Source organism: Bombus bifarius, unplaced genomic scaffold (genome assembly GCF_011952205.1).
Source record: "Bombus bifarius isolate JDL3187 unplaced genomic scaffold, Bbif_JDL3187 scf7180000008026, whole genome shotgun sequence".
NCBI lineage: Eukaryota > Metazoa > Arthropoda > Insecta > Hymenoptera > Apidae > Bombus > Bombus bifarius.
The window spans coordinates 1,236,508-1,262,437 of NW_022884399.1; the positions used below are offsets into that span (position 1 = coordinate 1,236,508).

The 25,930-nt window shown below is 33.1% G+C and overlaps 1 long non-coding RNA gene across 1 annotated transcript; it reads left to right on the forward strand.

The window, feature by feature from the left end:
* The first annotated feature begins 8,543 nt into the window (after positions 1–8,543).
* LOC117207285 lies at positions 8,544–17,075 on the forward strand. The gene is made up of 3 exons (XR_004487493.1): positions 8,544–8,919; positions 12,623–12,764; positions 16,443–17,075. It is a non-coding gene; the product is annotated as an uncharacterized LOC117207285 (long non-coding RNA).
* The last annotated feature ends 8,855 nt before the right edge of the window (positions 17,076–25,930 follow it).

Genomic DNA, 25,930 nt, shown 5'->3' on the forward strand with positions numbered 1-25,930 from the left:
TTCGTATTCAGTAGTTTTGCGGATATTATCAAAGAAGTAAGGAAAATAAGATAAGTGTGTCCATGCAAGCGATTCACGCGACATTATACATTTATAATTATTGGACAATTAATGAAGAAAATATAAGTCTCCTAAACAAAATAATACACAAACAAAAATAATTATTAAATGTCTCTTAACATTAAAATAACTGAAGGAAAGCCTTATCGAGAAGAGATACTTATTATGCAACACTCTAATACTACGATATTTTATTTGTTTTGATCAATTTTTCTTTAATATTATTTTAACGTCAAATAAAGGGTAAGGCATTTCTATATATTTCTATATCAACTACCGAAACATTCAACAACATTAAAATAGTAAAAATAATACAAATAATCGTCGCAATATAATACGTATGGTGGAACAGTTATAATTTCTAGTAGAGTAATAAAAGAATTCGAACTTCAAAAATCGTAACAATACAAGTCAGTTATATTATATCATGTACTTCCAATACTTGATACAAAATACGCAAAAACCATAGAAATAAGTTTTCTAACTATATTGCGGAGTACATTTGAAAGATTCACTATATGATTTTCTTTGTAATAAATGTACAACTAACAAACTATAATTCCACGTTAAAACAGCTTAGAAGACAACTTCATTAGCTGAAAGTCTAAGTAGTTAGTCTAAGATAATAAATGTCCAAATAATTGAGTTTTCATGAAAAATGAAAGGTTACTGAATCTTTCTGGAAGTTACTGAATCTTCTGGAGGATTTATTTATGGAATGCCGTAGGTAGACGTATATTGTAACCTGCATGGAAAATGCACCGAATTTTATTTAAGGATTATATATTAAAATAACTAAAACCTGTATAAAAGGTACCACAAAATTGTGATATAGAAAATATTTAAAAATTTGAACAGAATAGTACCCAAAACTAACTTGTTCAGAAATATTTACATGTACAAATATTCTCTGCCACATTGAAGTATCTTTCTTTAATATTTGTACTATCTATAATTTGTATTTTTTTCCTGGCCATAAGAATGTATAGTTAACTAGGCATGAAAAATATATTTCTTATTCTACTTTCAGTTTAAATTTTGCTAAAATATCTCTACAGAAAACGTTGAAATCGTGAAAATACTGGAATTCCAAAATTTATATGTGATTGGAGTGTATTAATTTTAATATATAAATTTAAATATGTTTGATTAATTATTTATATAATTGTTTCAATTTTACACGTTGAATTTTATTTACATAGAAAATACCAGATAACGTCATTGGGAAATAAACTTTCCTTACCGTATTTCATTCATAAATATTTAAAACGAACTACATATGCCTAATTTATTGTATTATAAAAAATTTTAATTGTATTATATAAATATACATAGTGTCGCATGCGTCATAGTGAAACTTACACAAGTGTCCTGAATTTCGAAGATGTATATTAATTATTTTGGCACTATCATAAACATTAACTGGCGAAATTTGGAAAACCGTGAGCGTCGTTCGCAAGCTGAAACACGCAGCCATACAATTACGTATTGGAATTGGCGAGCGGTGTTCGTAAGAAACGAGATGGAAAGTGAACTTCTGTTGAGACAACCGGCCAAATAATAATATTCTACTTATACGAATAAGTGGTTTGAAGGAGAATACACAACGAGACAAGGTTGTCGCCCCGGTTGATTGAATTTTCGGCAGCAGCCGAAGGATCGATTTTGCGGCATAATTTGTAATGAGCCGTAGTCACGTTTTCGGGAGAGACGGGCGAGTTGGCGTCGTCGATGCAATTCCGCGCGAGAGTGTCCACTTGTTTTTACCAGCAGGACCAGGCAGGCCTGTTCGCTGGATGGTGTATCATTATGGATTCGCGTGCGCTGCCCCCCGGTCATTCTCGTCTCATCTTGAGCAGGTTTTCCTCTTCTTCTATCCGCCAGAACCGCCACCCTACCTCGTCACTTCCTGTGCGAGCGTGTGCGTGCGCGCACGCGTACACGGACCGACGAATCTCCTCTTTTTTCGCCGCTCACGGAGAATTGACCTAACGTCCACCGAGAATCCAGTCAGGTATCAAACACCATCTGATCATACGAGAACTTTGCAAACCCATTCAAGAACGGGCCACCATGTCACACTTTCGTTTGGAATACCGTAAAATGAGGTGAATAGCAATAGTTGATACATTTTACACACAGTACATATAAAAGTAAATCATTTATTAAAAGTTATTTGACAAATACCATCTTTAGAAAATCTTTATACAAAATTTGTAATAAAGTTGGATGAGGATATTTTATTTGATCTTTAGGCATATAGGTAGTATAGTTATTTATTTCATACATCTTGTATACTTAACAAGCTTTGTATGCTTTGTTAAGAATGTGCAAAAACGTATTGTATAAAGCATGATACAATAAAAAATATATTAATATAGGCTTACAACACTTATAAAATTCAGTACTATTTACTATAAACTGCAAGTACACACGTGTGTGTACACATATCGCGTATGTTACCAAATAATTGTTATTAACCAATTCGCTATAATTATTAAATAATATCAAAAAAATGAATGAGTTAATAATACGTATTATAGGAAATAGTAAAAAATATACTTACTACAATTCAGAAAATATTTCATATTCTTTGCACATTTTAGTATATTTATATATTTCTGCATATGTTCATACGTAAGCTGTGAATACTTACACATTTCAAATATATTAAAATGTAAAATACGTGAAATGTGAAAATACTCACAGTTTAATTAGCTATTCTTATATCTTTTTTAGATAAAACACAATTGCACATTTCTATATCAAAACAAAGGGGACAAATTTACGCTGAACATGAATTTTGTTTATATCAGCAGTTGAAGGTTTTACTGTAAACCGAAAAACCGTAACAGCAAGTGCAGTTCTTGAGAACCAGAATTGCGAATATCGGTTTTATCATCAAAAAGAGTGATAAGAGTTTCTATAACTGATTTGTAAAAATCAGTACATTTTCGATATCATAAAATGTGTACAATCATTGCTAGGTTTTTGCAAGACTAAATTCACCTAAAAACTTCAGACGAAGATAAAAACATTGAACACTGATATATTCTTTCACCGAAATTACTTTCTGCAATGATTTCATGATCTTTTGTTCTCTGTTGGATAAAGTTCCATTTTCGAAGTTAAAAAATATTTTTTCCCAAAACATTCCATAAGATATGTTAAGACCTAATAGCTATTTTTGTTGTATTTTATTTAATTTCTAAATGCAAAGATAAATTAGAAAAGGGATGGTATTAAAACCTAATAAAATTAAAATTAAAACATAACAGAGTCAGCCAAAAATCAGGTTTTGGCATCCACAGTACAATTTTGTTTTTTAATTGATATATGTATATGAATAAATTGTATAGGAAAAATTATTTTTTGTAGAAAAGAAATTTGTTCACACTTCGCATTTTACATTTTGAACGAATAAATGAATTTACAATGAACGAATAACGCGAGAGGTAATTATCGAAATTAGATCCATCGATGCGTTTTCTTTTAAATATTTTTTTCACTTTCCACGCATTCAATTCGTCACATTGTAATGACAAATGCGATACGCAAGATGTAACCTATAACGAAGCTTTTAACACTAAATAGAAACCGATATGTTTATTGTGATGAATTTAATTTCCTTTCCATTTACTGCTGGTGAATTTCAGATGAACTGTGCGATAATAATCAGGAACGTGTAACGCGAGAAGCAATTACTGAAAGTAGATCGACGAAACGGCTTGTTTCAAATAATTACACCATCTCTGGTAGAATGTTATTTCTTGGTTCGTGTATTCGACCTCGACCATTCAAGGTGTTATGTGAATTTCGATGTAGCTTTTAATCAACTTTCCGTAATTTGACTCCTAATGAGATCTTGTTGTCAATTTTTTAAGTATACATAGTTTGAGTATACATAAAGTATTAAAAGTAATACACGTATTAAATTTCCGTTTCTCTCATTCTTTCGTTTTTTGAAATAAGATGTAACTTTATATATGTGCGAATAACATGATATAACTACCTATAATTATCGGAGGGAAATGAAGGATCAAATCGTTTGTTTTATGTAACCACTTTTCCCCTCTTTCTTCTTTTATTGAACCTAAAAGGAAACAAACTCCTCAAGAAGAATTATTTTAGCTTTATATTGGCTTTTGCATTCATTCTTACATTATAATGTACTATTTCTCAATATACATGAGGTTTTGAACTCCAATTGTAGAAAATTTCAAAGAAATTACATCACTTAAGAAACCGGTAACTATACATGAAAACACGTTTCAATATCTGGTTCATAAAGTAAAAAGCTCGTGTTCACTGGCACGTACAGTTTATGTTTCCTTAAATTTTTTAATAGATTAATCCTATGGGTATTAAACAAAAAACGTTACATTTTGCATCACTTATAATTTCAATACGTAAAGAAGATGCAAGAAAATATTGGAACGATCTTATCAGCAATTAATGCATAGGCACCATTATATTCCAATAGAAAATTCATCTCTGTGCTTTAATTCCTTGTACTATTATTATTGCTCCAAATCAAATTTAAATCTGAACATATTTTCAAAAAATGAAATCTATTAAATTTTGACTGAAAGATTGTAAGAAGATTCGAAGAAAAAGAATCCGTAACACGACTTATCGTAAAAAGAAAAAGTGATTTTATCTGAATCCGCAAATAATACGTTCTTTCTGAAAAGAGTGGGATCGGCGGAGAAACAGCGGGCGCAAGGTATCAAATTCAAAAGGCTCGTTTGGATAGAAAATAATGGGGGCTGTTCCATTCTTTTATGTAGCTTTATTTATTAAATTCACCGTTGTGTCCTTCTCTGGCTAGACGAAAATCACAACGATTGGTTGATCCTTTTTCAACCGGAGATCTTCAACTTCGATAAATCCTGTATGATCTACGGAATCGTCGATCTTCCTTTACAGTTTACAGACTACTTTCTGTTTCTGTCGTTGATTCAAAACTTAATCTCTCCGAAAGTTTGTGGATCAATCTTAGAAATGATCGATCATTTAATCGTGGCTGTTATCAAAGTATCGTATTGTTGCTCCTGATATATTTGTAACTACTTATTCAAATATACGAGTATGTATATGTCTTAGTCCATTTAAATATTTATATCGTAATTTTGTCCACTGGCTTCCTCTGTTGATTTATTATTTACGATTTGGCATAAAATGTATTCCTTAACTGTGAATCTTCATGCATTTATGCGAAATTTAAAAATATAGCAATATACAGAACGTATATATTATTCAAAAGCGCATAAAATATCCAAAGCATAGTAGATATTCGTTATAGTTTTTAACAAATAAAACAAGTCTATTTAAGTTCGATTTCTTTAATTGTCATCTGTAATTCATCTTATTTTGAAATTTAATCGATTCAACTATATCGTAACAAAACAGCTTGAATGAATGTAGGAGTCTGGTTTTGTTAACATAAAATTAATATATTATTATGTAAATAATATAAGTTGTTAATATAAAATTTGTTACTTTGCATAAAGGCGGAAAAGAATCTAACAAAGTGTCTGCCGTTAATTAATTTATACGTCAACGAAAACTGATACAAATAACATGTGCGAGTATACACTTAGTAACAGTCTGAGTAGCGGAATTAATCTTGAGAAACAATAGAAGAACAATGTGGAAGACAAATTTTCCTTTCCATTCGCTGGCAGCCCTCAAATAGCGCTATACTCCGGTAGGAAGCACATGAACATAGCGAAGATCCCTTTCAGTGATAAATCGAACACACTTTCAGTATGTACGCTGAGGAAAGATGAGTGTAGGCCCAACCAATAGGGTTCCAACAACACCATCTTGATAATAATACCCTGCTGTTAAACAATTTAACAACGAATTTGTCTTCGGGGAACATACTGGTCAGCTAGCCACTATTTTTCAATTGTTAGCTAGTGTCTAGTTTTTCTAACGAAAATAATGTTAAAAGAAAGAACTTCCTTGTAAAAAATGTAAATTAGTCAATTTGTGTTTTATTAGTAATCGTTCTGTTATTTTTTTATTTATTATATTATTTTGAGCATTATTTAAAATGATACGACTTTTATCTGACATTGTTTCATTACAACATTTTGATAAAGTTATTATTGTAGAATTAATTTAAACTAAGTATTGCAAAGTAAGTAAAACTTTCATACCTTTCTGTTAATAGTATTGAAATGTGTTTTGTTATTAAATATTTGTATTAAATATACGTTTAATTTGTCTCCGATACTATAGTAAAATGTATTATCTAAATGTTTGGCACGTGGCATTATAGTTTCAGTTCGCGATTATTAGATGTATTTTATTATTATATTTTAAAGAACATCTAATAAGTTACTACAAATTTTGATAATATAAACTGTATATTTTATTTTAAAATTAGATTAAAATTTATTATATTCAAGGTAAATTTCATACTCATGTGTGGAAATAGAACAATCCTAAATCAACATTCATGTTTGAGGGAATTGAAATGTGTATTGATATATCTATACTTAGTACAGCATTTGTATACATGTAGTTGATTTTTATTTATACATAAGTTGTTTTAAACCACATATGGTTTATGTAGCAAATACAACATGGAGTAACTTTATGTTGCTTTTCCTGTATCTTGAAAAAATCTCTACTTGTGACCAAATGTTGTTCCAACATGGATAAAATATTTGTATAAGTGTTTGGTAAAGATATTTTGGAACATGCAAGAAGAAGCTGAAAGTTGCTTCTGTGAAGATGAGAAATATCATCTTCACTTTTGTTGTATTCGTTGATATGTTTAACTGAACCCATTTGTAATCAGAAGCATTCATGTCTTTGGGTTATCCTCAGATAAGGCCTCTTTGGTCACTAGCGGCCATCGTCAATGTCCTTAATGGAATTGATTTGTATATATATCCAAACAACTATATATTCGTGCCACTAAACCATATAAATTGGAAAAGAACAATGTTTAGTTTACAGAAACATCAGAGTGGCTCGACGGTTCGATTTATTTATAAGACGCATAATTGTATTAATTTTTTAATATTTTGTTAGAAAAATAAGAAGAGTATTAAATAACTTTATACTTTAAATAATATACTTTATATACTTTATATAATATATTTTATATAATAACTTAACCAAGTCATTAAATAACTAAATAAATAAGTTGGAAATATTTCATTGATTTTGCATTTTGAGTTACTCACTAAGTAAATTGAAATAAATAATTGACATTGTTATTTTCTATTATTTCACGGGATTACTTAAACGGAATAAAAGATAAATAGATAATAAAATAAAGAATATAAAAACTTTCTGCTGAAAGCGTAATATACGTTATTAGTTAATATTATATAAGTATGTTAACAAATAAACGAATACATCGATTCTGATCTCAAATATTGTGTAAAAATATTTACATTAAAAAATTCTAACATGAAAAATAGGTGTACAAAAGTGTACGCAACGCCTGCGATATAGGCGCGTCCATTTCTTTGGTGTGTAACGGTGCAATCATCATTCTGGCGTCGATAACTTTCTACAAGTTTGAAGCAAATGTTGCCCAAACCAGTTTTTATACGAAATAAAATTTATTATGATCAAGTGATATTATCGCTCTGTCTATATATTATCCTTTCTTTTCTTAACTCCCCACAGTATCGTGATCTGTGACTGCATGTATTACAATTAACATACGAGTATCGACATGGTTGCCTTATACACATAAACGTTAGATGAAATGGCAATGTCTCGTATATAGCAGTGTGACATTATTAATTTAATAATCTGCCTGTTTATGTTATTAGTATTACTAGGTAAATTGTTTCAAAATAATAACCTAAAATTACTTTCAAAATTGGACGAAATATTGTCTCATAGAAGGCTAATGAATTGTATAGAATTATAATTTCTACGAATCTGACATTTAATCATCTGACATTTATCTGACTAAGATATAAAAATAATAGAAATTTATTACAAATGCAACAAACAGCTATTAATTTGATAATTTAGCGAAGTAAAACATTAGAAATATATTACGAACGCAATAAATAGCTATTAATTACGAAATATATAACAATACAATTACAAATTTGGTCATTAGGGTAGAAACAATAAAAAATTAATGACATTAACATGATTCAGAATATCAAAAATTCACTATGATGGAAGTTTTATAAATTAACACTACCTGGAAGTGCATATGGCAGAAATCATGGAGACCGCAAACAGGACATCGTATTAACAACAATAAGACAATGATAATAATGCAGCTTATTAAACATAGAATATAGTAAAAGAAAAATTGTGTTAGTAAAGTAATTTCAACGATTTCTCGGGAAGGCCACAATTCCCCGAGGCATCTGCATATCGTGCAGGTCGCAAGAGCAATTCAAACGATTATTTCGGTGCCACGTGCCTCGGACCTCTTCGTCGTATGGTTGTTGCTCTTCGTCGGCCGTTCGTTCTCGTTATCGGACCGGTGGACAAGGATGGCTGGACTTCACACGTGATATGTGAAACAAGGACAAAAGTACGAGATGCACCTGTCTGTCGCGAAGGCAAGGTGCCAGGCCGAAGGCAACACTCGCTCGCGCCAACCGCGATAGCGAGCTAATGAGCCACAGCGAAACCGCTATACGTTTTCTGCCAGCACCGACTTATGTATGCGGCGTACTTTAGGCACCACGATGGATTGGCACACCATCGAGATAAAGACGGAAACCGCGAAAGTGATCCTCCAGTTTTATCTTTTTTAATTACGAGTGGCCAATGGGTAGGAGCGAACAAGAGGACCAGAGTTCGTTTTCTCGGTTTTTATCCATAATGGCTTAACAGCCAAACCTGCTATTAACTGAGGTAAGTTCTCACAATATTGGTCTTTAATTGTCCCGTGGACTGCCGCAATTATCGGGCAAACGTGCTGATTTAGGTAAATGCCGTGGACTAAAGAACGAATTAAAGTTATTGGATTTTCGTTAATACGGCCGATTTTTAATTTCGAAGAATTTCATACCTTGATGCTTTAATACGATGAAGATATAAATTGCGAATTCCTGCGTATGTTCTTTTTAAATGTTTCCAATTGATTTTCATCCCTTTTCTTACATATTTCGAAACGAATATGAATTCGTAAAATCCATTGTGATTATGTATATAATGGATTTCTTGACTACTTAAGTAACATAAACCGGGTTTCAAAGCAACAACGGAGTTATATTATCTATAATTTATTTTAATTTGCGAGTTTTTAATTTTAGGTTTTATTATTACATCAAAAAGTTACTTTATTCAGTGCAAGTGTCTATCAGATATGTAGCTAGATAGCTATCAAATTTAATTCTTCATGATCATAGCCAATGCTTGTCCATCAATCATCATGATGCATTTGAATTATGTAACCTGTTTATTTCTCTCCTCTCGTTATCTTCTATCGTCGTTTATCTTATTATTAACGTTGACCGATTGAGAAATACGTCATGTTAACCTTTATTATGAATGATCTAGCGCAATAGGAAGGATTTAATTATAATGGGATGTAATGGCTCTAATATCACATCCTGTCATTTTCGGCAAATAACAAGCAGCTCATGTCATGAATAACCCCCCGATATAATGAAATTGCATAGCATTATATCTGAAGAAATGAGATTACTTGTATCTTCAGGATAAACGCTGTTGTTGTTTCCCTGCATCCTAATTCCTTTATGCTTTTATGAGCTTATCATTATCTGTTATTTGACATGTTATGTTACTATGACAACTTTTTAAATTAATAAAAGACTGCAATAATGTTTTACCAGATCTTTCATTCCGATCTTGTTTTATCAGATGTTTTGAGTCATTAATACATATTAGCGATTTTAGTATGGAGGCAGAATCGCATCCGTTGCAATTACATAACGTAAGAATCCTTAAAATGGAACCACTAAAAGACACTTTGCATGTACCAGCTTACAGAGTCCATATGAAAACCAAATTACAACTTCGAAGGGATTATTTGACAGGGCTGCAATCTTGTTATAAAAATCGAACAGAAAGCAAGCCATTTAATTTTTTTAAAACATCATTTTAAGGCAGTACAAACAATTAAAAATACCAGAACTGTCTACAGTTTTGTACCTTCATATCAATATAATTATCATTGTCGTGTCTCATTACACTGCTAGAGAAAAGTTCTTCCTCAAAAAATTTTGCATTACACACGTAATATATTCATAAAAAGTTTGTATAAGTGTTTAAATAGTTTTCTGAGACACTATATAATATTATGTTATATTAATTATTATATTACAATATAATATACAGTTTGGTTGGTAACTGGTGGTATAAGCGGAAAAGGGGTGATTCTACGCGAAAAAAGAAGTCGAAAATATAGAATACAAATTTTTCGTTTGAGGCTTTGTTTTCGAGAAAATCGACTTTGAATTTTCGCTCGGTACGCGTGCACTTTATCACGTCTCATTATAACGAATCTCACTGTAGATCGTTGTCTCGACGGAAAAATTAAAAAAAAAAATTAAAAAAGAAGAATCACCCCCTTTCCGCTTGTACCACCAGTTACCAACCATTCTGTATAATATAATTATAATATTAACTATAAACGATTAAGTACAATTTCATATGGCAATAATGAAATACCTTCCTCATTAAACTGACACCTTCATTTAACATCTTATCAAAATTAAGGGAGTCGAACATTTCTAAAAAATCTACTGCATCTGACTACAACTGACAAAACTTCGATCAGTTTTTATTGCCGGAAGTATGTATATTATTATATTATATGGTGCGAAACGATGGAATTAAGTCATCGGTATTAAATTCCTGCTGAAATCCCAGGCAATCATGCACGGCACGAGAGTACGAATTTACCTGTGCCGTAATAACAATCATCGACCTTAAGAAGCCGGTAAGTATGAACGCAGCCTGATATTGGGGTAATTCACAAGCGGATTGCTGTATCGAACAACGATTCCGTCTAACTTGAGCGTCTTTTCATACTTAGTGATTCAACTATTACAAATTAGTAAATTCTTTTGCAAGACAATACCGAATCTGGTAAAACGGGCGAAGTTTAGCAAGTAAACTTTGCAAATTACAAGTTACCTGATTGCCTTATTTGACACGAAATCGTAAAAACTATCCATACAATAGAAGTGTGTACTTGTTGCCTGTTAACTTTTAACTAGGAATTCAACACTAATTAATCCAAATATTAAAGATTAAATCTTCCTTAAAAATATCACTATGGCTTCTTTAATTTTTTTGGGAAGCTGAGATTTGCCGTTAATTACGACGGAACTCGAATGGGGTTGACACGAGAATAATGGGTCGACAAGAACGATCATCCATGAAAAAAGAAACCAATAGTGGAACGAGGAGGAAAGAGGAGGAAGAAAGAAGTTGGAGAAGCGACGGTTTTCATGAAGAGGTCGTACACCTGCTGTTCGCACGCCACCGACTTCGTTCTTCTTCCTTCTTTCTGTCTTATCCCACCCTTCATCTTCCTCTGTGCGTTCGCCCCGTGCACGTGCTACCACAGTCACTTTCGTCCATCCTTTCCTCCTTCCCGTAAGAGAAAAACCAAACAAGTGGTAGGAGATCCGGATTAATCTACGATGTCGCATCGTTTAGGGCAATAAACGAGTGGAACGAGTCGCCGTACACAACTGCTACTATGTTGACTCTGATTGAACTTAGAGTTCTTTCGGTGATGTTTCATTCACCTTAATTGACTCTTCGAAGATTAGCAGTGTCTCGGTCATCGGTTCAACTTCCCTTTTTACTTCGTTACTTGTTTTTCTCACAGTTAAGCGGGTCATTCAATTCGTTTTTACCTTAAAACACGCGAACATTTTTATGAACGAAATATTTTGGCATTTTTGTGTTGTACAAAATGTACGTAATAAAATTTTGATACGAACAAAATATTCTGAATATTCGTAAATATGTTTCAAAATATTGTATGATTTTATAATTATGCCAAAATGCAAGTAATTTCTGGTTAAGCAATTTTGGACAAATCTTTTTCTTTTATGGAAGAAGATACATATGAATTATTCATCCATTTAATATTCTTTCATTTGATAAATTTGTAAAAGGATGTATGTTAAACCAACTAATGTAATAATTAATTAATTGATTAAATATTTCACCATTGAACTTTCATACACGTGTTAAGAAGAGCGTACCAATATGTGATATAGTTATTGAATCTTTCGGGTATCCTGTAATCAATAACCGTCCAAGCAAAACCTATTATTAATAGATACTATAAACATAATCTTTTATAATAACGAAATATCAATTTTGATCACGTTTGTAGAGATTGGTGTCAGTGAAGGATGTGAGCGAGGAAGAAAGTAGAATGTTGCAAAGTAGGGAGCCGAAAGATTAAAGAAAGGGAAGGAGAGGCAGGGCGCGTGCCGTGCTTATTAACTTTTTTCCTTTCTGACGTATATATTGGGTCTTTTTATTCGTTTGTCTCCTTTTATCAATGCTTTCGCAACGCTTTTTCGAAAGGAGAGAAGACAAGTTGGGTAAATTCGTTTTCTTGCAGGTCGACGCATCCGACCGTTGGAATTCTTGTTACAAGGACGTTTAATGAAAATTTATATTATCTTATAAAACGTATGTGTAGCAGTTGAAACGACTAAATGGTTTTGTTCGTTCAACCACGAACGTTCAGCAAACTTAATAAGGTACGTTAATAATTCGATTTGTTTATTTTTGCTCCGTTTCTTTTTATGGGATGTACGGTTGATTGTATACAAGTGTTTTCTGTTCTTACGTAAACTTTCTACCTTGCACTGCTTCACCAGAGAAATTCACTTCTATCTGAAGCAAAAATTTCACCTTCTCCTGTTTTATGACGGTTACGTTATACATTAAAGTTTATGTTTCTCGTCTCACCTTGTAATAGGTATTCTACGTTCTACATTTTACATTACGTGTTTCATACAGCGTTAAATAATTGCAGAGTTTCGACCGGTATTCCGTGCACTCAATACTTTTTTTATGAATCCATATTCATATATTTCGATATAGCACATGTTAAAACCGCACGCATTTATGTCCGTATGACTTAACAGTTATGCTTCTCCATTGAAGTATCTCTAAATAGAAAAAGTAGAAATTCGTACTACATAGTTATCACCTTCGGAACTCAAGGATGTTTTATCTTTTTTCTAATGACTTCACTGGATTCCACAACTTTTGCAGTTTTTATGTAGTTATGCTTTATATAGCACGCGTGAAAGAGATATTAAGCCTTGTACTCTACTGTGCAGTGAAACTTCTACAGTGAAACATTTTGCAACCAAGAATCGTGTTTCGAAAAGAAAAACGTTACAAATGTTTATAAATTCATTTATACAGTTTCCTTGTTCGCTTTTCCATTTCATGTTAATTACTGCTTCCTCGGTTTATATTATATTGTAAGATTATGGTATTTTTTCATACCGCTTATTTTTTAAGTTTTCTTTCTTTTATAAATATATAATTTTTTTAAATTAACGGAAAACGGAAACGGAAACGGGAAACGGAATTTATATTGAAAATTCTTGGAAATATTCAAACTTTGAAAAAATCTGCGACAGCGTAAATAGTAAAAATAAAATATTAATAAAATAGGACTGCTCGCTTTGCTATATTGTATTTACTTTCTCGCGTTGCCCACCATGTTTATCATTATTCGCAGTGTACACGCTTATTTTTCTTCATTTAGTTCGGTTCTTTCAGCGGGTAGTTGTCTCTCTCTCCGCTCCTCTGCTTTTCCTACTCTGTGTACGTACGTGCGCGCGCGCCTGCGGACTTTTTTCATGTTTTTATGCACTGCTCGTTTTTCCCTTCCGAAATATAATTGGCGGTGCGATGCACCTGTCTTCCCCTCTCTCTCAACCCCCCGCCCCCCGCCACCCTTCCGACCGTCTTCTGACCACTTCTTGTAGTGCAACTTCTCTCCAGCTTATCCCATGATACCGACTTCCACGTATTCCGGCGCGTGCCACACTTACTCGAAATACGCTTCACAAGGTTGAACGGTGCGTGGAGGCACGCTAACAGAAAATTAACATGATAGAAAAACCTCGAAAGAGTCATTAAGACCGCGGTCTCGATCAATACCGATGCTCTCGCTAATTATGTTTATCTTTTATCACATTAAAATCACACGATTCTACAAATTTAAGAAAGGCTTCATCGAACGAAGTTAAGCTGAATTACATATTCCTGTTCACATGATTTTGTTTATGCATTTTATTATAAGTTATACAGTGTGAAACGATCTTTTATTAGTTTGATCACGTTTACATTGGCGAGCGAATCACTTTTTATTTCTATAGTGACTAGTTTATTATTTTAACTTGGGTATATTCGGTCTTGAAGAATCTCACATATGTTCTTCTGGATTAAATCGAATTTCATTCGTTTGTTATTATAACGTTGGATGCTACTGAAGTAATATTAAGCTTCAAATTGAATTTGCTAAGAATAATAGAATTAAAATAAAGACGCAAAGATATCGAATTGGAAAGGAAATACGAAGTGTTTTGGTAGAAACGTACTAACACGTTATAATACTTATAAAAATTTGATAAAGTAGGAATTTTATGAACTATGTAGTCCACACATGTAATTATAAGCTAATTCTCCTGATAATTTCTTAATAATTAAATATCAAACAATTTTTTAAACCTCTATTTAGTTATCTAGACTCTGTTGCATAATTAAATTAGTTACTGACTAATGTTAGTGGTGAAATTTAACAAATTACAAATTAAGAGTTACTTATAGAAATAAAGTTTCTTACATAATAACAAATAAACTGTACAAATTACAAGTTAGCTGAGTGTCCTATTTAACATGAAATTGGAAGAATTCTTTATGCATTAGAATCAACACTGAAGCCTTTAACTTGCAACCTGTCACTTGTCCATTCACTAAATTGTACAGCAGGTATTTTCTCAGACGGCAAGATTAATCAATCACTAGGAAAGCTTTATTGAAGTTTTCGTTTACTTGAAGTGCATTAAAAAGAGACATAATACATTAAAAGTAACAGAGATGTTAATATTCTACAAAAATAAACTTCAAAAATTTCTAACTTGTTAACTTAAATATCTGTTAAATAGAATCTTACTACTCTACAAATTATGCTTATTTCGAGTTTCGGTGCAAAGAACAAACGATGTATTCGCCTGAAATTTATATACCTTCGTCCGAGTTAACAAGTATCTGACTTGGCAACACAGTATAAATTTTACTGCTTAATAGTTTTTGTGCGCGATAGCTTTCAAGAAACGAAATCAAAGGCAAAGGAAAGAGAAGCGTACGAATATAAATTGTTATTTTGTGTTACAATAAAATCCGGACAGCAGCGATATCGACTTTTGGACGATTGAAAATTTTTATGCCAACGGACAGCTGGACGTTTAATATTGCAACCAGTTCAAATAAGGAAAGTAAAATTGATACCTGTAATCTTGTTCCTCAACACTCGATTCTCTCGTAAGATTGGTAGCTAAACTTGACAAATCGCGGCCGGAGAATATCTCAACGGCAACGGAAGTTGATTCAGCTAAGCAAGCATCGTCCTTGCGGATTAGATCGAATGAAAGGAACGAATCGACCTGCGCGAACTTCTTCGATCCCTTCCTCCCGCCCCAGTAAATCTCAAGTTCAAACATATGCTTCAGAGCTCGTTTGATAAATAATGAGGTCGATATATTATTTTGTAGCAATGATTAATTATTTGAATACTTATTATAAACATCTTTTATGAATATATGATATATAAAGTATTTTGAAGTTTTATTAGCACTATAATGAAATACGACTGCAATGACTAAATCTTTTAGTAAAGATTGAAACTAGTTCAACAATGTATATAGGAGTTATAAGATAATTATTGCACATGTGAATAGACTTTTCAGAGGTTACAGAAGCATTTGGACAGAGAACAATTCATTATAAGATTGTAGTAAACTTCAATATGTTTTTGTAAGACAACCTGTATTTCTAGTTTTAAAATAACTGTTCACGTTATATTACATTCTGTAGCAATAAACCTTATTTTATATTATTAATATTCATATCATAAATTATTTCTATGATCTTTACGAAATGTATGCACTTCTACATTTCACAGCATTTTTCAAACTTTATCGATATAATGATGCTAGTTGTACCTTATTATAGTGCTGACTAAGTTGAAATTTAAGAATCATCTACTATCCCTAGTATATCACATATGTACGATATATCCACAACATTTTTCTATAATAATATGCTTTGACCCTGCCATCAATTTCCTTATAGCGCTTACGGTATCAATCGAATGGCAGCCGAATTGAACAATATTTTCTTCTTTTCCTTCGAAGCAGAGAGAAGAGAAACGCCGAAGGGAGTTCAGAACGGGCATCGGCCTCGTAGAGGGTTCCTCTTTTTCTCCTTCGAGGGAACTTCTTTGAACAGACGGATTCGAGACGACCCCTGTGCTATGAAGAACGAATCGCTACTTCCAGTAGTTTCCTCCTCTTTTTCTGCCAACCTATCTTCTCTTTTTCCTTCGCTCTGTCGTTTCATTTTCTACCCTCAACGGCTCGTGCAGGATTTCTTTCATAGCGAACTAGAAATCATTGGGTTCCTTTTTCCTTCAACCCGGCCTTATCCCCCCCTTCTTTCTCTTTTCGTTTCTATCACCCTTCGCCCCCCTCTCTGATTCCATAACTTGAAAGAGTATTCTTCCATGGTTTTTCCATAGAAGAACGTCGATCTATTCCGCCTCGTGTCAGATATGGAGATTTATTTTCACGATTGGGACGTCTTTCTCTTTCAGTTTCCCTAGTTCTTGGTCGCTCGTCGGATAGTGAGGGACGTGAGATTTTATTGTTCAGATTCGATCGTGTCATGCCGATATCCATTTCTTACGGGAAATCTCCTACCTTTCGTCGAATTTTGACAGCGAGATTTCGCTTTCTTTCATTCGGGTGCTTAGTATACAATCTTTCTGGTATTTTTCGATACGAATATTTTCAGGACTGTTTGCATCCAATATCTGCACTTTGCATGTATTTACAGATATATAGCACAAATGTCGGGTGACAGTGAGAAAACAAACAGAAGGATAAGAGCTATTAATGAAACTTAACAGAGTTTAATAAAGTTCATCATTGTGTAATGGTTTCTATTTAACAATTTTAATTAGCTCTAATTTGTGAGGAAATTTTGTATTATCTATTTTAAACATATACTCGTGTTTAATCCTTTAAACTCTGTAGCGCAGTTTACGATGCAATACGGAGAACCTTGCTAATTTCTATCGCGACTAACACAGAACAAGAAACATAAATAGTTGTTTCAAAATACCTATAAAAATTCTTTCTTTTTATTGTTATTAAAAATTATTCTTTTTTTATCGTGAGTTACATTATTAAAACTGAAAAATAATTGGAAAATAAACGTGACATTTGCCGATGGAACAAATTAATTTAGCAATTCTAAAACTGCAATAATTCTCGAATGATTTCACGGCATGTACATATACCTATTTTAACACTTTTTGGTAAAAGTCTGGAAATTACATGTATCAATTAACGTAACCAAACATATCAGGTTTAAAATAAAGTTACAATGTATTTTTTACATGTGTCGACGCATGAAAATACATAAAATTAATTCCAGAGTATACTTCATTTTATATTATTTTCCTTTGCCTTGTGACATTTTTCTTATCTTTAATCATTTTAAAAACAGAACTTGCCTCTGTTGTGGAAGCTTTTCTATAAACAGCGTGTTACTAAATAATTAATTCGAGCAATAAAGAAATAAGTAACAGTAAGAGAAAAATCGTACAGTAACTGTAAAATAAAACTACATTTGACTATATATTCTTATTTTTTTTATACCTTGTACAAATTTGTATCTTATATCGTATTATTCCATTTCACTTATTTATCTATTATGGACCTACTTATTCCTCCATGCGCAAAGTTGAACTTACTATTTTCAAGATAATTGTGGGTTCAATACATTTTAACAGAAATAATATTCGCGACCAATTAGTATCTTTCACTCAAATATAGGTCATCGAAAGGGAATTAAAATACTGAATTTAAAGATAGATGCAATAAATATGGTGAACAATCATTGCTATTATTTTTGGTGATACGATCAACATAACATTCGGTTGAAGCAGACCGTAGGGCCTTTTCCCATATCCACCAACAAAACCGTGAATTATGTATGCGTGCGCACGTTCAAACGGCCGCCTGCATATAGTTATTTAATATTTCCATTAATTCAGTCCTGACACAGTCGAGCACATGTGTATCCCTTTTCTGATATGTTTATGATTTTACATTTTCTATTTTACATTTTAAAATGCAATTCGTAAATCTTACAAAGTATCTAACTCATTACGGATGTTAATATTCAATGTACACAATGTTTTTATTGAGTTCAGAACATTATAAATGTGCTAAATCTAATTTAGGGATATAATAAATTTAATTTATTGGATATTTGTGTGATAAGTAATAAAGAACCAATAATTTAAAATACAGTTTCGTTCGCCAACTAAAGTGATAAATTAACGATATATCATAGTTTGACATTTGTAAAATATTAAAGGCGCTATACTTCTCTGTTATTTTTGTCTCAATTCTTTTTTTTCTAACGTTAAAAATTGTTATTAATGTCTATGATCCACGTTTCAATTTTATGTTAGACATAGATCTCCTTGGGATATTAAAAGCTTTATTTGTTTATGAAAATGAAAGTCACAACAAGACTAAGTAAAAAATTAGCATAGATACTTTCTGGTGCTATAATATAAAATTAATAAAATATAATATTTTACACATACTAATAAATTTATCGTTACCAGACATCATAATTCTTGTAAAATAAACCGTTTAATATTTACTAAATTAGAAAAATTGAAATTTTGTGAATTCTATTTTGTATGAAAATGCATATTATTCAATGAATGAAACTTATCACAATTACAAGTCTCGATATCAATATTTAATCCTAATGTCAATGTTATACATGGGCATATATGTACACATTAGATAAATTGATACAATCTCCTACATATTAAATGAAAAATCGAATAACACAGCGAATCTTTACTTTGGTATTACTCCTTTGAAAAATTTTTCATTTTCAACTTGTAAACATTTTCTGATTATTAATTTGATAAACGAATAAAATTGATGTTTCTCCGACTTCATGGTTACATTTGATATAAAACATTAAAATAAGATGATACAAAAAGTAAAAACACGTCTCACAACGAAATGTAAGTACGTTACTCTACGAACGGAAAATAACTCATCGCGACAGGATATTTCATACTGGAAAGCAAGAGATACTGGAAATACATCATTTTGTATACACTTCACCTATACTTATACATACTCTGTTGCACGTAAATAGCATATGTACCTACGTGTACAGACGGTTGTACTATTGAACAAACCATCAAGTCTGGACGAAAATAAAAAAGGAACAAGAAATCCTTTCAGTCGTATCGGCGCATAAAATGATAAATTAGATATGCATACGCGACTAATGCATACGCACGCAATATGCAGGCATATCTGGGCGAACCGGCATGGTATCGGCAAGGGCTAATCCCAATTTGCATCCCCGAACTTCGACTTGATCCAGAAACCTGACTGCTCCCCTGATTTTCGGCATTCAGGTGGCATATGTCGCCCCTACCAGAACTTACGGCCGAAACGTATGCCGATACGAGAACCGTGATCCGGCATAACTGCACTGATCTCATGTGGTGATACAGTGATCCTCAATCGAATTAACTGCGTTTTATCTTTCGTCGATATATTTTTTATTAAATGACGGTAACGTCAAGATACTTTCACACAAATTTGAAGAACGGGAGCAGTAACAAAATGTCTAACTTTGCACTTTATTTTAATTTCAATTATCGCTTTTAATTATTTATCAAAACATGTTTAAGACGATTCTTCGCGTTTTATAAATTTTTCATCTGCTACGAATGCAATTTCGTCGCGTGTTTCCGTATAAAGTTGTTAGTTTACGAGCGTCTGACATGCACGATTCCACCCAAAGGAGAATAACGCGTAGTCAATCAAAAAGTTTGATACGGCATAAAGAAACTGCTATATTCAATTTACATAAAAAGGCGGTTCTCAGCTAAATCTACGGGATCAGGGGTTATAATTCAGCTACGGTGAACAATGCCAAGCACGAACTGCATCGCTAATGACGGAGGAACGTTCGCAGGAGCGACGATCAGATTTCGTCGTGCAAAAATCATTCCGCCTTGAATGGAGTATCATTAGGCAATCACGTAATGCCAGGATTTAAAAAATCACAGACATTTCTCTAACCGTTAATTGCTTGAAAACCACTGGCCTCGTGCGAACACGCATGTGCAGGCACTCGCCGAGATAAATGGAGGGTTGCGTGGCACCCCTGACGCACGAGCGTGCTAAACAGAGGAGGACAGACGCGGGGAAAGAAAGAAATATGAAGTGGAATAGAGAGAGCGAGAGTGAGAAAGAGAGTGAGTTGGTGGAAAAGGGGAGATAGAGCAAAAGAGTAAGGAGAATGGCGCTGGTGCGAACGCACGGGGTCGAAGACACAAAAGAATAACGTCGCATGCCACGGGGCTGAATCCACCCCTAAAATTCACTCTCCTGCGCTTCTCTCACGTGTGCAAGGTTGCCTTAACATTGCAATGCACGATTCTAGTCAGCGACTGCAAGTAGACATGCAGCGGAAAGAAAAGAAAGGAACTCGTTTACAGACAACTTATTGATTTTTCATATCGGTAAAATTGTTGGTGTGTTAGAAGTTTAAATTCCATTCGTCAAAGATACGTTCAAAATGTATTGCCTTCGAGGTGCATCGATATCATTTGAAATAGATACAATGTTTGTTACATTAGGAAAATGTTATTGAATATTGTTAACTTCATTATCAGCTTGTTAATGATATATAATTCGACTACAAAGCTAGAATTTTTCTACAAAAAGATCTATTGCGCTATGAATTACTGCATTCTAGAAATAGTGCAATTAAGAAAGAAGTGGAATCTATTAAGTTATATATTGTTTACTTTTAATTGCTATATAAATATCGCTATGTCTATCAAGTACTGAAATATTTCTTGATATTCGACAAAAATATATAATACTACTATAAGTATACATTACAAATACGTATAAATGACCGCGAGAATAGTGCAACAGTCTCCAAACATTATAAAAGTTTCTAATAAAAAAAACCATTTTCTAGCTGGGTTTCGTCATAGCGACACTTAACTTCCATAGAAATACAAAAGTTAACCAAAATGATTGGAATGGTCAACGATATGATAATGTTTATCACCGCATCGCCGGAAATCCACGTAGTATCAGAGATGCGGCAATACCCGAAGATATATATAAAAAGCGAGACTCTACGACTCTACAAGTGGTTGTCAGCGAAGGAGAGAACCACTGTGCACGTGGCTGATGGGTGCACAGGGTGGTTGGATGAGTCTTGGGATATTTTTGGGGTGGGCAACAGGCAAGAGCACTCTACGTAGAGGGTGCCCCGGGCTTTTTCGGATCGGGTCGCTGCGCGTACGATTGAACGAAGGGAGACAGGAGGAGGGAAGCAGAGAAAGAAAGAGCGCGGCAAAGAGAAATAAGAGAGAAGGAAAGGCCAAAATCGAATGTGGCCAGGTTTGGTAGAAGGGGGGGGGGGGAATGGAAGAGGGCAGAAACCATCTGCCCGCATATGTTATGTTCCATGGATATTGGACGCAAACCATAAGAAAGAACCGTTCATTGGAAACCAGGAACCGACTATCTGTCCGGTTAGCAGAGGAAGTCGGAAGTCGCGAACCTCCCTCTCCCCCCTTCACGGACACTAGGAAACGGGTGTTTTCTTAATTAAGAAACGTGGTTCGAAGAAAAATTGGGGATTTTACACGCCTCCAAGGAAGGCTGGTTCCGTTTAGGTTTCAGTGATTTTTAGTTCACGCTCACTCAGATTTCACATAATACCGGAAAAAGATTATATCATTATATTGATCATAATGTGAAACAGAAGGCGTTTAAACATTAAAATTGAAAGGGAAAAGGATAGTAACTTCTAATTCTTTCTGTATTATATGAAAAAGCCGCGAACTATGTTAATTATTTTGGATTGATTCGATCATGCGCTAATAAATGCATTATATAAATCGTGTGTCAAGTAACAAAATCTGTTACGACAAGAAACGCGATTATTTAATTATTTAATTCTTTCGGCCGATTGCATTTTCGATAGAATGTCGATTCGATTGTTGCTCGGTATTGGTTAATTTCGGTGTATCCAGGTGCAAGTAGCTCTCACCTGCATCGCGCTGAGGTACCTGCAAGTCACCGGCTATGAAAGTGCACATCGCTATCGACGATGCTGCTGAGTAAACCGCCTTCAAATCAGTGCAAAATAAGTCGAACGTTAATGAGTATTGCGTAAGGTGGAACATATTTATAGCTGGCTCTTTCATTGTTTGCGTACGATGCTTTAATGCTTGTTTTTTTTTTTTACGGGATTACATTTTTTAACTCGCACACTAATTTAAAAATTTTGCTTGTAAGTAAATTCTCTTTTGTAATTAATACATTGTTATTAGTTAAAACCCAATAATATAAAGTAGAGATTTTAATGTAAGCGTGACGTAATAATTTATTTGTTTTTCGTTTATTGCATCTAGGTACTTAAGGTAAAGAAATGTATATAAATGTAACCCTAAATTTGAAAAATATTTACGATGTATAAACATCGTTTAGAGAAGGAAAGACATATGTAGTAATATTTCTATATTAAACGTATTTTTTGTCTATGAGATTCGCAGCTATTTTATTTGGTCCAATTCAACTCCGTTCGTACAACCAATCCACATTGAATGCATGGAACTGTTGTATCATGTTCTTTAGTCATGTTCTTTAATCGTACTGCAACTTACATTTATCTCGATTATCAGTCATATCTCCTTAACGAGGGCGCATGTTTCTTCCGTGAGCTGTAACCGCAAAGTTAATTGAAGTGAACGTAATCTGTCGGTACGGTAGCAATTTCGTGAAGCGAGACGTTACACACAGCTTTCTCGCTTAAACAATTCAGAAAACAGCGTATTGTCGATCAGATGTTTCCTGAATGACCAAGACCAGCACCTTGATCTCGACATCTCGTTCCCTTTAAACTCCCGAAGAGGAGGACGATCATCGTATTGTCGTGAAGCAAACGAGATTCCGTTTGGTCGAAACAGCACGCCAAAGGGCAGCTGGTCTCACGTCAGACGTTTCAGGCACACGAACGAAGCGTGTCTGAAACGTCTGTCTCTCTTTCTCCCTTTCCCTTCTCCTTTTCCTCCGACGTCTGGTCGCGTATCCTACTCGAACATACAACACACGGCGGCCGTTCCTTGTTTCACTTTCTTGTTCAAGCGGCACGAAGCATACGCCATTGAAGGAAGAGGGATGATATGCCACGCTTCGGCCACGCGACTCCAATCGATACGGGAGTCTCTCTTTCTTGTACCGTGCGGTTATAAGTCGTCAGTGGACCCTGCGGCACTAGGCGATTCTCGATAACAGTTGACCCAAACCTTCGTGATAATAAACCGGATGAAATACCGTTCCTTTAATATACGTTAAAGTACAAATACGCGTGCGTGTGGTCAGAAGTCTGCGGACTTTATAGGTGACGTACATATTTCAGTTATCCAGTAGTGAAACAAACTTTTTCATGTACATATACTTTTCTCTTCGGGTCGAGTTGCCTTGCAATTTATATTCCGTAATATCTATTTATGCACTGTCTATTTTCATACATATATAAAGGTACAATATGTATAAAAGAAGAAACACGATTGATATGTTATATAGATATATAAGTATGTAGATGAAGTATACACACTTTGAATTTCATTTTGAAATGCGAACGATTAACCATGCACAAACAGACATTTTAAAAGTTTAATTACATTAAATAAACGAGATTCTAACTACAATTTATTTATCATATTACCTACAAAAGTTAAATAAATGATAGTTAGCACGTAGTAACATCTCTAATTTTTATGTTATAACAGATATGAAAGCATTAATAATTACAACAATTTTCACAGAAGTTTTATATCTAGAGCAAAGAGTAAAATAAAATTTTTATGTACAAAATAACTGATCTTTATTGTCATTGCTGTAATTTTTACGTTCATTTTAAACAAAAATTTTGCCTTTGTAAATATCATTTATATGAAAAAAATTGTGTGTAGAATAAATTATTAATTATATAAATTTGTAACATTCCCGCGTATGAAATTGAAAACGATCTACATTAAAAGTAGCTTGAATGATTTCCAGTGGTGCGACTTTAGACTGGAACTCTTGATTATTATCATTAGTCACGTACCCTTGCAGAATTTTGTCGCACATGCGTCATGGCTCTTCGTAGAACTCCAACTTCTGCTTCGCGGTGGTATTTTCGCTGGAGGTGTAAAAAACTCGCGTTAGATCCGTTGGTGCGGATTAAACCGTATAGCTCCGACTGCATCGAGCAAAAACGAAAATTTCTTCTGCTCCTTTTGCGGTCCAACAAATTCTGAGACGGGAAACGCCTCAGATTTTTAACTTCTGCGTGTTCAAATTGTTCGAACCAATTATTTCGTTGAAATAAAGTATCATATACTTGTGCGCGTTAAAGCCGTACCTACACATTTCATCAGTTTCTGTAATACAATATTACTAAGTGTAAGGATAAAAAACAAAACTTATAATTCTGTTTTCGTCTTCATAACGTACGTGTTCATAAAAATAACTTCTTGCTGATATCATGTACTATATTGTGATATAATAAGTTCACTTATATTTTCCAAGCTAAAATATTTTAAAATTTTATTGCTTATAAAGAGATAATATATGTAATTTAGAAAGTTTATATCATGAAGAAAGTAGAATTGATTAATAAAAACATAAAAATTATAAAATATATAAATTTAAATATACATTTATTTCAGTAAAGTTTTCATAAAAGAGTTTTTTAAACAAATAATATCGTTATACAATATAGCAGTTGAATTTATTATAGGTATATATTTACTGTCTTTGAGCTACTATTATTTTTTTAATTGTATCATAATTATAATATAAATTGACGGTGGAAACAATAATTACCTGTTATAATTACCTACAGCTGTAGCGATATGTTATAACAAAATTTAATCAAACTGAATTTCATGTAATTGTTTATAAATTTATTAGTTATATTATTTACTACTTTTACAATATATATGTAATGCATTGTCTGAAACATAGATGTTCTAGATTTTTTGAAATCCATTCTGGTGTCCATTAATCCGTCCCTGATTCGCAACGTACTTACACACAATTGCCTGCAATTCGTCCTACGTACCTACGTAGGTGGGTTCTATTCAACTAGAAAAATGTAATTCTAGTCTCCCCTTTGAACTGCGAACCCTGAATAGCTTTTACACATTGCACAAAATTATACGATCACCCTGCTCAGCTTACGTTCTTCTATCTGCGAAACTAATCCATTCCCTTTGATTTTCAGCTCAGATTTTCTATTGTAAACGATATCGTTCTATTTTTCCTTCCCGAAACAACAAAAAGGATACCTACATAGAATTTGTGAAAGGAAATTAATGGAATACTGGATCGAAAAATTTCATAAATAATTTATCATATATTTCTTTCGAACAAAATTTTGTTTCAAATTATGAAAAACATAAATGATTTATTAAAGCAAAATTTTTTAATGCGGTGGAAAAGATATAACAGAAATTTCAATTAGAAGCTTTTTATTTTATAAGATTTTT